Raw genomic sequence first — 12,999 nt, forward strand, 5'->3', positions numbered from 1 at the left:
GGATGTTTGCTATGTCTACTAGTTGTCCCTCAGCTACCGCCCCTGATTCATTCTGTCTGGTATTATGGTTAGGTGTTTTCATGTGTATCTACCCTCAGATTGAGAGCCCCTGAGAACTATGTATCTGGACTATTTGTTATCATTGTATCTCCTGGAGGACCCAGGACAATCCTCCGAATATAGTATATGCTCAATAAATGTTTCTTGACATTATTGTTTCATTAAACTAGTTTAAACCAGAAAAAAAAAAAAATGTAGAGTTGGCAAAACCTATCATGTCCAGAGTCCTAGTTCAAAGCTCTGTCCTCAAACCTCATAACTTTAACCAAAGACGGTGGTGAAGGTGGTCAAAGTCAGGCACAGACCTGGTGCTTTGGGAGAAGAGATTTCACCAGGCCTGTCCAAAACTCTGTGCCTGTGTGTGGGGGACAGAGGGGACAGGTGGGAGAGTCGACGCCACATATGTTCTAGCGAGAGTTCACAGAAAAACGACCTGAGGCAGTGGTATGCTGGTGGAATGGTCGGGACAAAGAGGTCTTATAGCATTTGGGGAAAGTATTTCAGAATCACTAATAGGAGAAAAGTATAAAAATGGAGGAAAAAGAGGAATGAAGTATCAACACATGTTATAACAAGATTGAGCCTTGAAAACATTATGCTAAGTGAGTGAAGTCAGATACAAAAGATTACACACTGTATAACTCCATTTACAGGAAATATCTAGAGTAGGCAAACCTATAGACGTGGAAAGTAGATGAGTGGTTGTCAAGAATTGGTGGGAGAGGGAATGGGAAATAACTGCTAATGAGTCTGGGGTCTCTTTTGGGGGTGATGAAAATATTCTGGAATAAGATAGTGGTGCTAGTTGAAAAACTTTGTGATTTTTCCAAAACAATGAATTGTATACCTTTAAAGGATGAATTTTATGGTCTGTGAACTATATCTCAATTTAAAAAAAATTGTATGAGAGGAAAATAAGAGGGAGAAGCTATCTTGTGACTTCTGGTTCAGAGCTGTCCCAACCCCACAGCTTTTACACAAGGCATGCTGTGGGAGAGGATCTAAGAGTCAAGCACAGTGCTATAGTTGGTATGGGGAGATAACGGTGAATGAAATATATACTCTATGAGGAGGTGTACCATTCAGACTTGGAGCAAGAAACACATCCATTTTTGAACACATAGCAAAGACAATCATCATTAATGCAAGCAAGTATATATGCATGCAGGTATTTGTTTCAAGGAACAGTGGAAGGTAGAAAATAATCAGAGACCATCTTCTGATCGCTTTTTATGTGAGGTAATGGCTGAACTCTTTACAGGTAGTATATTGATGTAATCCAATCCCACAATAACTCTATAAGATACATTTAATAACACCTATTTTACAAATGTGAAAAGTGAACTTCTTAAAAAGGTATTCAATTACCAAAGGTCTCAGAATGAATAAGTGACAAAGTAAAGGTTATAATCTAGTTTTATGCAAATCCAAACCTCAGGTTGTTGTCTGGTCCTTAAAGGAAGAGAATGTTTCCTTTATGCCCCCCCACCCCAACCTGCAAGGGTGCTCAGGTCACAAAGTGGCTCAGCTTCTTTCTACCCACCTCCTGACTGGTGCTTGTCTCATTTTTTGGGCTGCATTGATTCAGCATAATAGTCTCCTTCTTCCTGGCATTTGAAGGCATCCTACAGCTCTTCCTAAGCTATGTGTAGGCTCCTTCTCCAGCCCTGTTCTGCTTCATTCCTGGTGGCACATCCCCAGGACTCAGGCTGCTTCCCTTGCCCTGGCAGGGTGAGGTGAGAAGAGAAGGCACTGACACTGGAGTAACACAGACACAGGTCTGAATCCTGAATTTATCTGTCTCTAGTTCTGGAACACTGGGGTAATTCCTGATCTGAGATGTGGTTTAATGTTTTGTGTATTGCTGATAACAAGTCCTCCCTTATAGCACGCTTGTGATAAATTATCTGAGCCAATGTGTAGAAAAGTCTCAATAAAAACTAGTTGTCACTACATTTATACTGTCATTGCTCTTCAATCCTTCAGTGCTCTGCCCTCTTACCATGAGGAAAAGAGCCTCTTCAGTATTTTTACCAGAAATAGGGATAGAGCAGAGTCTGGTGGATGAATAGCTCTATATAAATATCTGTATAAGAATGAATGCATCACTTTCTCACCCCCTTTCATATCTTCTTCCTTGTTTTGGACCTAGGAGAAAAATCCACTACCTCAATTCATAACAAGATTTAATAAGATGGCATTTAAGGACAATGTGAGAATGCTGGACTTTACCCAGTAGTTTCTGTGTGCCTGGCATAAATAAGGGTCAGTTAAGAAAGCTAGTAGCTTCTCTGACAAGACAACTAAAGATGCTGGAACTAACCCTAACTTTATTTTTTGTCTGGGCTGAATTAATATGTATGTCCCCACTGAAAAACATCTTATTCTCATTCTTGAAAGTTTTCAGTCATTAAATTATATTACTGTTGTCTTAAATCACATAATTTTTTTCTGAATTTTATTTTATTTATTTACTTTGTATACAGCAGGTTCTTAATAGTTATCTAGTTTATACATATTAGTGTATATACGTCAATCTTAAATCACATAATTTTTTAAAGACATTTAAGATTACTTATTTATTTTTACTATTCCAGCATTGAATTACTCATTGGAAGCCATATGCTCCGTTTGCCTAGCTGGAGTCTGGTTTGGGCCACCAAAGAAGAGCCAGCTGACAAATGCACTGCCTAGTTGGAGGCACACTACCCCAACCCCAGCTGCGACCCTTGTGTACAGGATAGGCCACAGGGTGACTGAGAGCAGATATAATTCCACAGTGTTTCTTTGTCTGGCCCCCCCTTCAAAGGCAGATGTACACTGATGTACAGCTTGGTCAGTGTGGGCATAATTAAAGAACACAAGGTCTGTCAGCAGTAGGGAAGGGATGGGGTTAAACGAAGGTGTGCTTTGTTTCACAGAAACTAACCACTAAGTTGCATAAAGTTCCAAACACCAGATGTTTCAAAAAGGTTACAGTGCATTCCAATCAACAAGCTATCACAGTATAAGCAAACACCCAAGCACTTGCTTGCTTGCAGTTTTTGGCAACCTAGAGAAACCCGTACTACATGGAAGATCATGCCTGCCCCTGCATGAACACGCACGTATCCCAGACATAAAACTTCCCTGATCCAGCTGTTCGGAAAGACAGTACTTTGAGAGCTATCTCCCTGTCTCCTTACTGGTCGCAAGTAAGAAATGCTTCTACTTTAATCAAAAGTACTTGGTGTGTCCATTGGCTATGCACCCCAAGTGACTGGACCATTGAGTCTAGTAACAGGTCCTGTAACTGTCACCAATTTTCCCCTCCTGAGTGCGTGGTAGGATAAAAAATATCAAATTGCCTCTCAGTAACAAGAAGCCCTTACAGGAGAAAGGCCCTGAGAAACTGTCCCAGACTAAGAAAACAGTCTGTGAGATACAGCATAGATGAGCAGGGTGAGTATAGGGCATTGCTGGGGATCGAGTGAGCTGTAAACATGACCTCAATGAGTATTACCAACCAAGAAAATGGATGTACTGATACATACAACAAAATAAATCTCAAAAACACTATGCAAAGTGAAAGAAGCTAGACAGCAAGGATAAGTTGCTGTATGATTCCATTTATACGAAATACTAAAAAAGACAAAACATTACTATTTGAGATCAGATTAGTGGATACCAGGGCCCAGGGCTGTGAGAAGGGGATCAATTGCAAAGGGACACAAAAAAATTTGGGAGGGGGTGACAGAAATCCCCTATATATATCATGATTGTGTTGTCTGGACAACTATATACAAGTCAAAACTCACGGAGTTGTATGCTTAAAATTGCTAACTTATTAAATGTAAATGATAACTCATTAGAGCTAACAAAAACAAAATAGAAGAAATGCAATGAGAAAAACTGAGGCTTGGCTTTTTTGATCTTCTAAGCACAAGTAATACCTGTGTTGTCAAATATGGTAGCCACAGGTGGCTACTGAGCACTTGAAATGTGGCTAGTTGGAAATGAGATGTTTTAAGTATAAAACACACACTGGATTTCAAAGATTTGGTAAGAAAAAATAATCTAAAACATTTCATTAATGGATTTTTTTCTAAATATATTTTGGAAGCATGAAGTTAAATATATTAAAATCAATTTCATCTGTTTCTTCTAACATTTTAATAAGGCCAATAGAAAAATTCAAATTATGTATGTGGCTCTATTATATTTCTCTATTACTTTTCCATCTAATGCTCTACTTGAGATATTCAAGGCAGAGAAGGAATCTTGAACAGAAAAGATTATGTAAGAGTTGATGTCTCTTGTTAAGGCTGGGAAAGGGAGCGAGGGGAACAGAGTTGGCTAACATTCAGTTAGAAAGGGTTTGCGTAGCCCTGCTCACATGCCAGCAGGCGCTTGACCACTGCTACTCCTGATCGCAGCCCAGAGGACACAAGAAAAGCCAACAGAGTCCCTGACTAAGGACACATCTCAAGAGCAGTGTGGGTGGCAGAAAGATAAGTCTGGCTGTGTGAGGAGCGCAGATACCAGACCTTAAGGGGAAGAACCTTGAAGATCAAATTAGCAAATGAAAGAGGCCAAATTCACTACTAGGACCAGTTAAATCAGAAGCAGATGCCAGAAAAAGGCCGTGCGGTCTGCTAACTAGCCTCGCTGGCGTCCAGTGGAGCTCTTTATGCAGAATCTCTAGACCTCACCGAGACCAATTCAGTATCTGCGCTTTAATAAGATCTCAGGTAATTTGTATGCACATTAAGGCCTCAGAAGCATTGCCTTAAACACAGGAGCCTTCTTCCCAGGTAAATGCAATTTAGGGTGCAAAATAGAAAAGGGGGGGGGTGGGTGGGGGAGGCCAAAGAACGGACTGATATGTAGATCTGAAGCATCTTTTAGAATGAAAGCTCACACAATTCGATATTAAAAGGGCTTTCAGAATAACACTAGTCCAGGCTGGGGCTCAGAATGAAAGTTAGAAATAAGATGGGTGGGACTGCCCCCGAACTGGGAGTTCTAGTGAAAACAGGGTAAAAATCTAAACACGTGGCAACTGCATGCATAAATGAGTTGAGGTTGTGCTGAGGAAATAATTTTCTTTTGCCCTTTTGCAGGAAGCACTCGATAAATGTTTGAATTGGAACATACTTTAATTTTTTTTTAAAACTTCAAAAAATCCCTACCTCATGCATTCAAAATTTATAATGATTCAATAACTTTCCAAATTCTTAAAATATTGTCCTGCACAGGTTTTCTTCTCCCTGAGTGTTAGATAATCCATTAACTGAGTGTCTTTTTTTAGGTTAGATAATAAAATTCTAATCATTTTTTTCTGCATTTGTGATATTCCACTTGTAATTCCTAATCGTTTAAACCCTGCTGTATTTTAACTTGTTGAGATGTCAGAAGGAGTCATAGTCTCCTTTATCATAGTGCATTTGTACATATTTTATTCCCTATTCTATTCTTTCAAAAATTGTTTTGATTTTGCATTTTTTAAGGTAGGCATTGAGTTTGTCCATAATAATGACTTAATAATTTGAGTATTTACTATTTTTTCAGGCACTCTCCTGTGTGTTTAAACTTCTGCCTCACTTAAGCCTCACCAAAACTCTATAATATAAATATTACTCTGCCCATTTTATAGGTGGAAGAGACAAGCTCAAAGAGCTCAAACAAAAGGTGAGGGGTACACAGCCAGCGTCTAAGTGTCAGAGCCAGAGTTTGAACCCGGGCACTCTGTTTGCAGCACCCATGCTCCTAACCACACATTTCTGTCTTCATTGATTGATAGATTAAATGTTGTTGCTAATCTCGCTGAGTTCATTCGCAGTGAGGATGAAAAGATAAATTATCTGTATCATGAGCTCCTAAAGGGAAGGGACCCCATTTCTTTTACCGCCCTGTCACTTCAAGTGACAGTAAGTGGCCCAGCCACAGATGGCATACATCTCCAGGTGACCGGCACACGGAGGCTCCAGATGTGAGGCTCCATGTGGTCAAAGCTCCTCTGAGCAAGCCAAGGAGTTTTACATAGATTCTGAGCAACTGAGAGCGCTCACTCGTTTGGTCTTTCTTCTTGAACACCCGCGCACGGCCCTGCTACCTAAGGGGAAATGCACAGCTCTCGGGCCAGCCCGGCCTTTGCACAGACTGAATGCGGAAGGCTCGTATCCCAGCTCCCTCTGGGAGGAGTCAGGGCCTCCCGGGGCGGGGTGGGGTGGGGGTGGGGGGCGGTAGGATAAACGGTGCTCACTTCCTGGAGCAGAAAGGCTGGAGATGGGGGGAAGGGCTACTGACCTCTGGATCCACACCAGCCGCAGGGTCTACCATCATTCCCTATCAAAACTTTCAGAGCTGCCTCCCCTACATCCTTCAGCTTCCAGAATCAGGGTTTCATTATCACTATCTTTACACAGGCTACTCCCAGCTCCTAAGGTGCCTCTTCTGTACTCTCTTCCTGAACTTGAGTCAACTCGAAACTGCAGAGGTCTCCCTCGCCCTGCCTCCACCCGCGAACCTCCCAACCAACCTGTAGGGCGCGTCAACCTCTGAGTACTAGTGGGGACAGCGGTGGCTGGCCAGAACACGGATTTGCTCACCAACCTGGAATCTGTATCTTGGATCAGAGCCGAGGATTTACAGCTGCCGCAGCCTCCACCAAAGCAGAAAGGCGTAAGGGGAAAGGGGCGGGGCGATGGGGGAGGAGATGCTGCTGATTTGTCCAGCGCGGCATTAGGTCCTGCACTCCAGGGCCCCGTCCAGGGTCAAGAGAGCTGTTCCGCTTACCTGATGAGCTGAAAATTCTGAGGCCTTGGAGAACACCTGAAGGCCAGGGGTGGCACTTGTAAATTGTCTTCACTTTAGCTTTCCGACCTCATGTCAGTGTTAATAACACTGAGAATACACCTGTACCCCATATTAAACTACCAATTAAAATGTCTGAATAAAAAATATCTAAAGTTATATGAGTAAGGAAAAATAACCACTGGCATTATAATGGCATGTCTTGCAAAAAGATCATTAAAAGTTATCAATTTAAAATTATGAATATAATTTAAAATTACATTACAGATATAAGCTTATATCTGTGATTTTAATCTATATAACTGAGAGACTGTAAATGTTTGTTCTTAGGTCCTTATGAATACATGCAAAGCTTATAAAGCCCTGGGAACCTTAACTATAGAGTTTCAATAGCACGGCACCTCTGAGAAGAAAAGGAAGGCTAAAATTCCTGCCCCAAGGAAATTGACCTGGTCTGGGAAGGTGAGCTGTGGGAGGAGGGCCTGGACCTCCAAGGGTGTCCAGATGAAAGTCAGGACAGAGGGCTGGGTGACGTAACGTAATATTTTCAGGGTTCATCTATGTCGTATCTTGTATGAGTACTTTGTTCCTTTGATGGTTGATAATACTCCATTGCATGGATTTTCCACATTTTGTTTATCCATTCATCAGTTTTTTAGACATTTGGATTGTTTTTACTTTTTGGCTATTGTGAATAATGTGGCTATGAATTTTCTTGTACAAGTTTTTTTCTAAACATAGGCTTTTTTATTTCTCTTGGGTGTATACCTAAGCATAGAATTGCTGGATCTTGTATTTACTTTTCTGAGAATCTTCCAGGCTATTTTCCAAAGTGATTGTACTGTTTTGCATTCCCACCAACAGTATAAGAAGGGGTCCAATGTCTCCACATCTTTGCCAATACTTGTTATTATATGTTTTTTTTCTATTATAGTCATCTTACTGGGTGTGAAGTGATAGCTCATCATTATTTTAATTTGCATTTGCCTAAGGTGTTTGCCTAAGGTGTTTAATTTGCATTTGCTTAATGGTGTTTATCATCTTTTCATACACTTTACTATCCATTTGCATATCTTTTTTGAGAAAGGTCTATTTGGATCCTTTATCCATTTTTTAATTGCGTTATTTGTCTTTTTCTGAGGTCTTTCTATATTCTAGATACAAGTCCTTTATGAATTCTGTGATTTGTAAATACCTTCTCCCATTCTAAGGGTTGTCTGTTCATTTTCTTGACTGCATCCTTTGAGGAACAAGTTTTTAATTGTGATGAAATCCAATCTTTTTGTCACTTCTACTTTTGATGTCATATCTATGAAGGCCTTGCCTGATCCAAAGTCATAAGGATTTACTCCTATATTTTTTTTTAAAAGTTTTATAATTTAGCTCTTACACTTAGATCTAGGATCTATTTTAAGTTTGTTTCTACTGTGTGAGATAGAGGGTCAATTTTATTCTTTTGCATGTGGATATCCTGTTGTCTCAGGACCATATTCTTTCCCCATTGAATTGTCTTGACATTGTCAGGAAACCATCATTAAGAAGTTTTGTGTATGTGTGTGTGTGTGTGTGTATGTGTGTGTGTGTGAGACAGAGAGAGAGAGAGAGAGAGAGAGAGAGAGAGAGAGATGGTAGGGGGCAGATGAGGAATGACATGTTTTGTTTTGTTTTGTTTTTTGCGGTACACGGGCCTCCCACTGCTGCGGCCTCTCCCGTTGCGGAGCGCAGGCTCAGCGGCCATGGCTCACGGGCCCAGCCACTCCGCGGCATGTGGGATCCTCCCGGACCGGGGCACGAACCCGTGTCCCCTGCACCAGCAGGCGGACTCCCAACCACTGAGCCACCAGGGAAGCCCGAATGACATGTTTTGAATGTCTAAATGTTAAGTGAGAAAAGTTCACCTGGCAGCCCTGAGCAAGTTGAAGAGGTCTGGAGCTGACAAAAAATGCCTAAATCCAGGACGAGTAAATGGCTAGTTATTGCTTTTAGTATGGAGGAAAAGTTGCTTAACTAGATGCTACTGAGTATAGATAGAAGAGAATAAATTTGTTAATAATTGGTTTTCTCTTCATGAAATTGGTGACAATGTGTTAGGTGGGGATTAAGGATAAGTAACTCTAGATGTACACCCAGGTCTCTTACTCTCACATCTCAGTGAAGGACATTAAGCAGAAAAAGTATGTTAGTTAAGAGATGAAGAATACAAATAAGGAGAGAAATGAGCTGAGCAAACCAACTTTACTCCAATAAAAATTAATAAAATAATCTTAAAAAAATAAAAATAAACAAAAAAAAAAAAAAAGAAATGTGAGCTGATATTCAAGGGAGCACATGAAGAAACGTATTTCTAGGGAATGTTCCTTGAAGGAACAGAGCAAAAAGCCAAGGCAAAAGCTCAAGGGAGCCTTGATATTAGAGAAGACCAGTATCTAGGTCTGGGAAGGAAAAGATTCAAAAGAAGTTTGGTATCTAGCACAAGAATTACCTCAAAATTCATTTCATCAAAAGATTTTTTAAACATGAGGATGAATAAATCAAAGAGTTGGTAATCAATTCCATTCAATACAACTTGCATTTCTTTTCTGATTTGTATTTCTCTTAAGAGACCAGCGACTCCAAAATTCCAAGTCAAAAGTTACACTGCGGTTTTTAGAATATCTTTTTATCTTCAAGTTCTCCTAACAAGTTTTCCTTGATCTTTCTTATTTCCTTCACCCCACCGCACACTTTTGAACCCCTACTTTATTCAAGCCCAATCCACGCTCCCTCACCCCTTAAATGTGTCTTCATTTGCTTTTACAGATTCGGTTTTGCACTTAAAATTCAGCTTATCACAGAGAAGTTTGTGAAAAATGGAACATGGTCTTTACAAAGAAACTCTGAGAAACTCAACTGGCAGATCAGGTACTGAATAGCTGTTGTTGTGTAATGTATCTGCTCATCTACTTTCCATCAATCAATAGCTATTCCATGACGTTCGATTTTATTCTTTTACAGGCAATGGAAGATGCAGTAATTTGTATTTTGGGTAGATCTGTTGGGTGACCGGGTAGTTGGAGGCTTGGAAGTGCACAATGCTGAAATCAGGGAGATCCATTCAATGACTATTGAAACAGTCCAGATGAAACTATATAAACTAAGGCAGTAGAGTGAGAATATGAAGGAACTGATGAAACAAGTTGCTAAGACGGAATGATTAGGCTGTGACAGCAGCATATTGGAGGAAGGAAGAAGGAGGAATCTAAGATGGATTTTTTTTCTTTTTTTAAATTTTTTATTGAAATATAGTTGATTTACAATGTTGTGTTAGTTTCAGGTGTACAGTAAACCGATTCAACCGTATGTATATATATATATGTATTATATAGAATATATGTATTCTATATAATACATATATATATTCTTTTTTTATATTCTCTTCCATTATACATTATTACAAGATATTGAGTATAGTTCCCTGTGCTATACAGTAAATTCTTATTGGTTATCTACTTTATATAGAGTAGTGTGTATATTTTAATCCCAAACTTCTAAGATTGATTTTTGCATTAAGCTATTGGAAAGATGGTGAGGCTCTTCACCAAGGTGGGGAATTATGGAGATAAAGCAATTTGCTGAGGGAAAAAAAAATGCACATTTGTTGTTGTTGTTTTTTAAACCAAGTTAGCACTTTCTGGATATCATTCGTATGAGATTAATAAATTCTGGATCCCAAGTAAGCTGTAGCCACTATATTTTACTCTAGATTTCTGAGTCAACACACTATGCGAGGGTTAAAGCCACGGGATAGAATTATAGCCCTAAGGAGTATATATGGAATGATAGGAAACCAGAGGCTGGAGAATAACACTCTGAACTCTTTAAGGCCAGGGATCATTTCTGTATTCATATGTGTATATCTAGAGTGTAGAACAATACACAGAATGTACTAATTATTTAGAATTGGCTTGTGGAAGGAAGAAAGTACATGACTTCCTTTTCAGGGATCAGATCACCAAAAGAAAGTAATATAGACTCCTCTTTATCTCCAGCAAGTCTCTCTGGCTGTAGACCCTGGAGTTCTTATTTTTGTATCTTCTCATGACCCCCAGTTGGTTCACTAGAATAATCTGCCTGGACCCTGATCTTGTTTTTATGAGGGCAATACTAAGCCTTTCTGAAAGGGGGCAATGTTTTATGACTTCTGGACTGAAACTGTTTTTCTTTTCTCCCATAGGAGGGGAAAAGTGTCCCAGAAAAGAATATATGGATGGGGGTGGGGTGGGGAGTGTCAGTCACTTTGTCTTGTGAACTGTGGTATGAGCCCTTATGGGAATCATAGTGTAGGGAAGATGGGATATTGAGCAGTTAGCAGCTATGGGTCACTGATCTGGGTATTAAGGATTCGTGATCAGCAGGAATGGGCAAGTGTCTACGGTAAGAGAGTTTGGCAAGTTCTCAAAGTCAGTGGGGGATGTGGAGTAAAAAGTGTCTCAGGATTGGTGATTCTCTTCCTGTGTCCTCACATTACTTTTATTACTGAAAACTTGGTTATTGTGTTACAGAAATTGCAGTCTGAGCCATATTCTGCCTGTCGATCTCATCACTGGGAGTGTTTTGACTCACTTGCCTCTTCAAATTCTGAATCCATTCTGGGAGTTGTAGCATTATGACCCATGCTTTCCATCACTGTAGAAGGAAGAACCCAAGTCTTGCCCTCAGGCCATTATGGGTATGTAATACCCATACCCTAGATCATAGAATTTCTAGAGTTTTTCCATACTTAGTCACTCAAAAGCCTCTCCTGTGGGGTTAATGTCAGGTTAGATTGTCCTTCTCTGACTTCTTTTAGCTGTTTCTATACTCACCTTCATGTCCTCTATGAAGCTTTGGCTTTAGTTGAGGAGGCAAAGAGTCTGTTCCTTTGAACTGTAGGAAAGACTCAAGACAAATTGAACTCTAGGTACTGAGAGTTGTACTGCACTTCAGCAAGATGTTCTGCACTTATTATATCCAAAGACTTCAAGAAGTAAAACTAGGACAGACTGGCATCTGATATAATAGTGTGTTATTATAATATATCAATTATCTCCTGAGTCAGACCTACAAGATAGTGGAGAAAGGGGTATCTCTTTTTAGGTAGGAAAGAGGCTGGGATCAGGAGCTACCTTCACTCTTAGGCAGTCAACCACATTCTCTCTTGTAGTCCCCCAACATCTCTAGTAAAAACCAGGAAACGTACTTGGAACAAGCACAGGGTAATGGCAATTTCAGGTCTGCGCTTCATTGAACAAGCCCAGAGACACTGCTTTTTGCTGTGCAAATGTCCGGTTTAGTAGGTAGCTGGAAAGCCCATTTCTGTGAACAAACTCTCTACCGTTTTTCTTTCTTCATGTTTGTGTAGTACATTTAATTTCACCAAAGACTTTCAAGCCATTATTCAATTTTCATGACAACCCAGGAAAATAAAATGGGCAGAGATTATCATCTTCTTTAAGAGATGATAGCTGAAGCATGAGCTCTAAGAAAAATAAAACAGAAGTCTAAATATGAGGCATCTACCATTCTAAATGAATTGGATTTACTTTAACATATTTTATTCATTAATTAATCTTTCTAACATTGGACTTCTAGTCCCATTCCCAGGGGTATAAATGAGGGCTAATTGGGACATGGCAGGCAACTGTACTTACCATCATTAGCCATAGGGAAATATAAATCAAAACCACAGTAAGATACCATGTCACACCCGCTAAGAGGGCTAGAATTTAAAAAATATATAAATAACAACAAATGTTATAGAGTATATGAAGAAATTGAGAGTTTCATACATGCAAGTAGAAATGTAATTTGGTATAGTCACTTTGGAAAACAGCCTGGCATGTTCCTCAGACAGATAAACGTAGTTACCATATGACTCAGCATTTCTACTCCTAGGTATAAACCCAAGAGAAATTAAAACATAATTCTACAAATACTTGCACATGAACGTTCATAGGAGCATTATTTATAACAGCTGCGAAGTAGAAATAATTCAAATGTCCTTCTACTTATGAATGGATAAACAAAATGTGGTATATCCTTACCGTGGCATATTATTCAGCTATCAAAAGGAATGAAGTACTGATACATGCAGCAACGTGCATGAACCTTGAAAACATGCAAAAT

At 39.7% G+C, this 12,999-nt stretch overlaps 1 long non-coding RNA gene across 2 annotated transcripts in view; it reads left to right on the forward strand.

Annotated features, from left to right (window-relative positions):
* Nucleotides 1-12,999, forward strand: part of LOC113625087 (uncharacterized) — a 68,968-nt gene that overhangs the window by 25,196 nt on the left and 30,773 nt on the right. The window contains exon 6 of one of the 2 annotated variants that reach the window (XR_003434558.1): nucleotides 6,468-7,749. The exons of the other annotated variant lie outside the window; for it this stretch is intronic. This is a non-coding gene — a long non-coding RNA (uncharacterized LOC113625087). Of the gene's footprint in view, nucleotides 1-6,467; nucleotides 7,750-12,999 lie in introns of those variants that run through there. 2 annotated transcript variants of the gene reach the window in all.

Source organism: Aethalodelphis obliquidens, unplaced genomic scaffold, assembly GCF_003676395.1.
Source record: "Aethalodelphis obliquidens isolate GAN/ISIS:26980383/991018 unplaced genomic scaffold, ASM367639v1 scaffold14, whole genome shotgun sequence".
NCBI classification, from domain to species: Eukaryota; Metazoa; Chordata; class Mammalia; order Artiodactyla; family Delphinidae; genus Aethalodelphis; species Aethalodelphis obliquidens.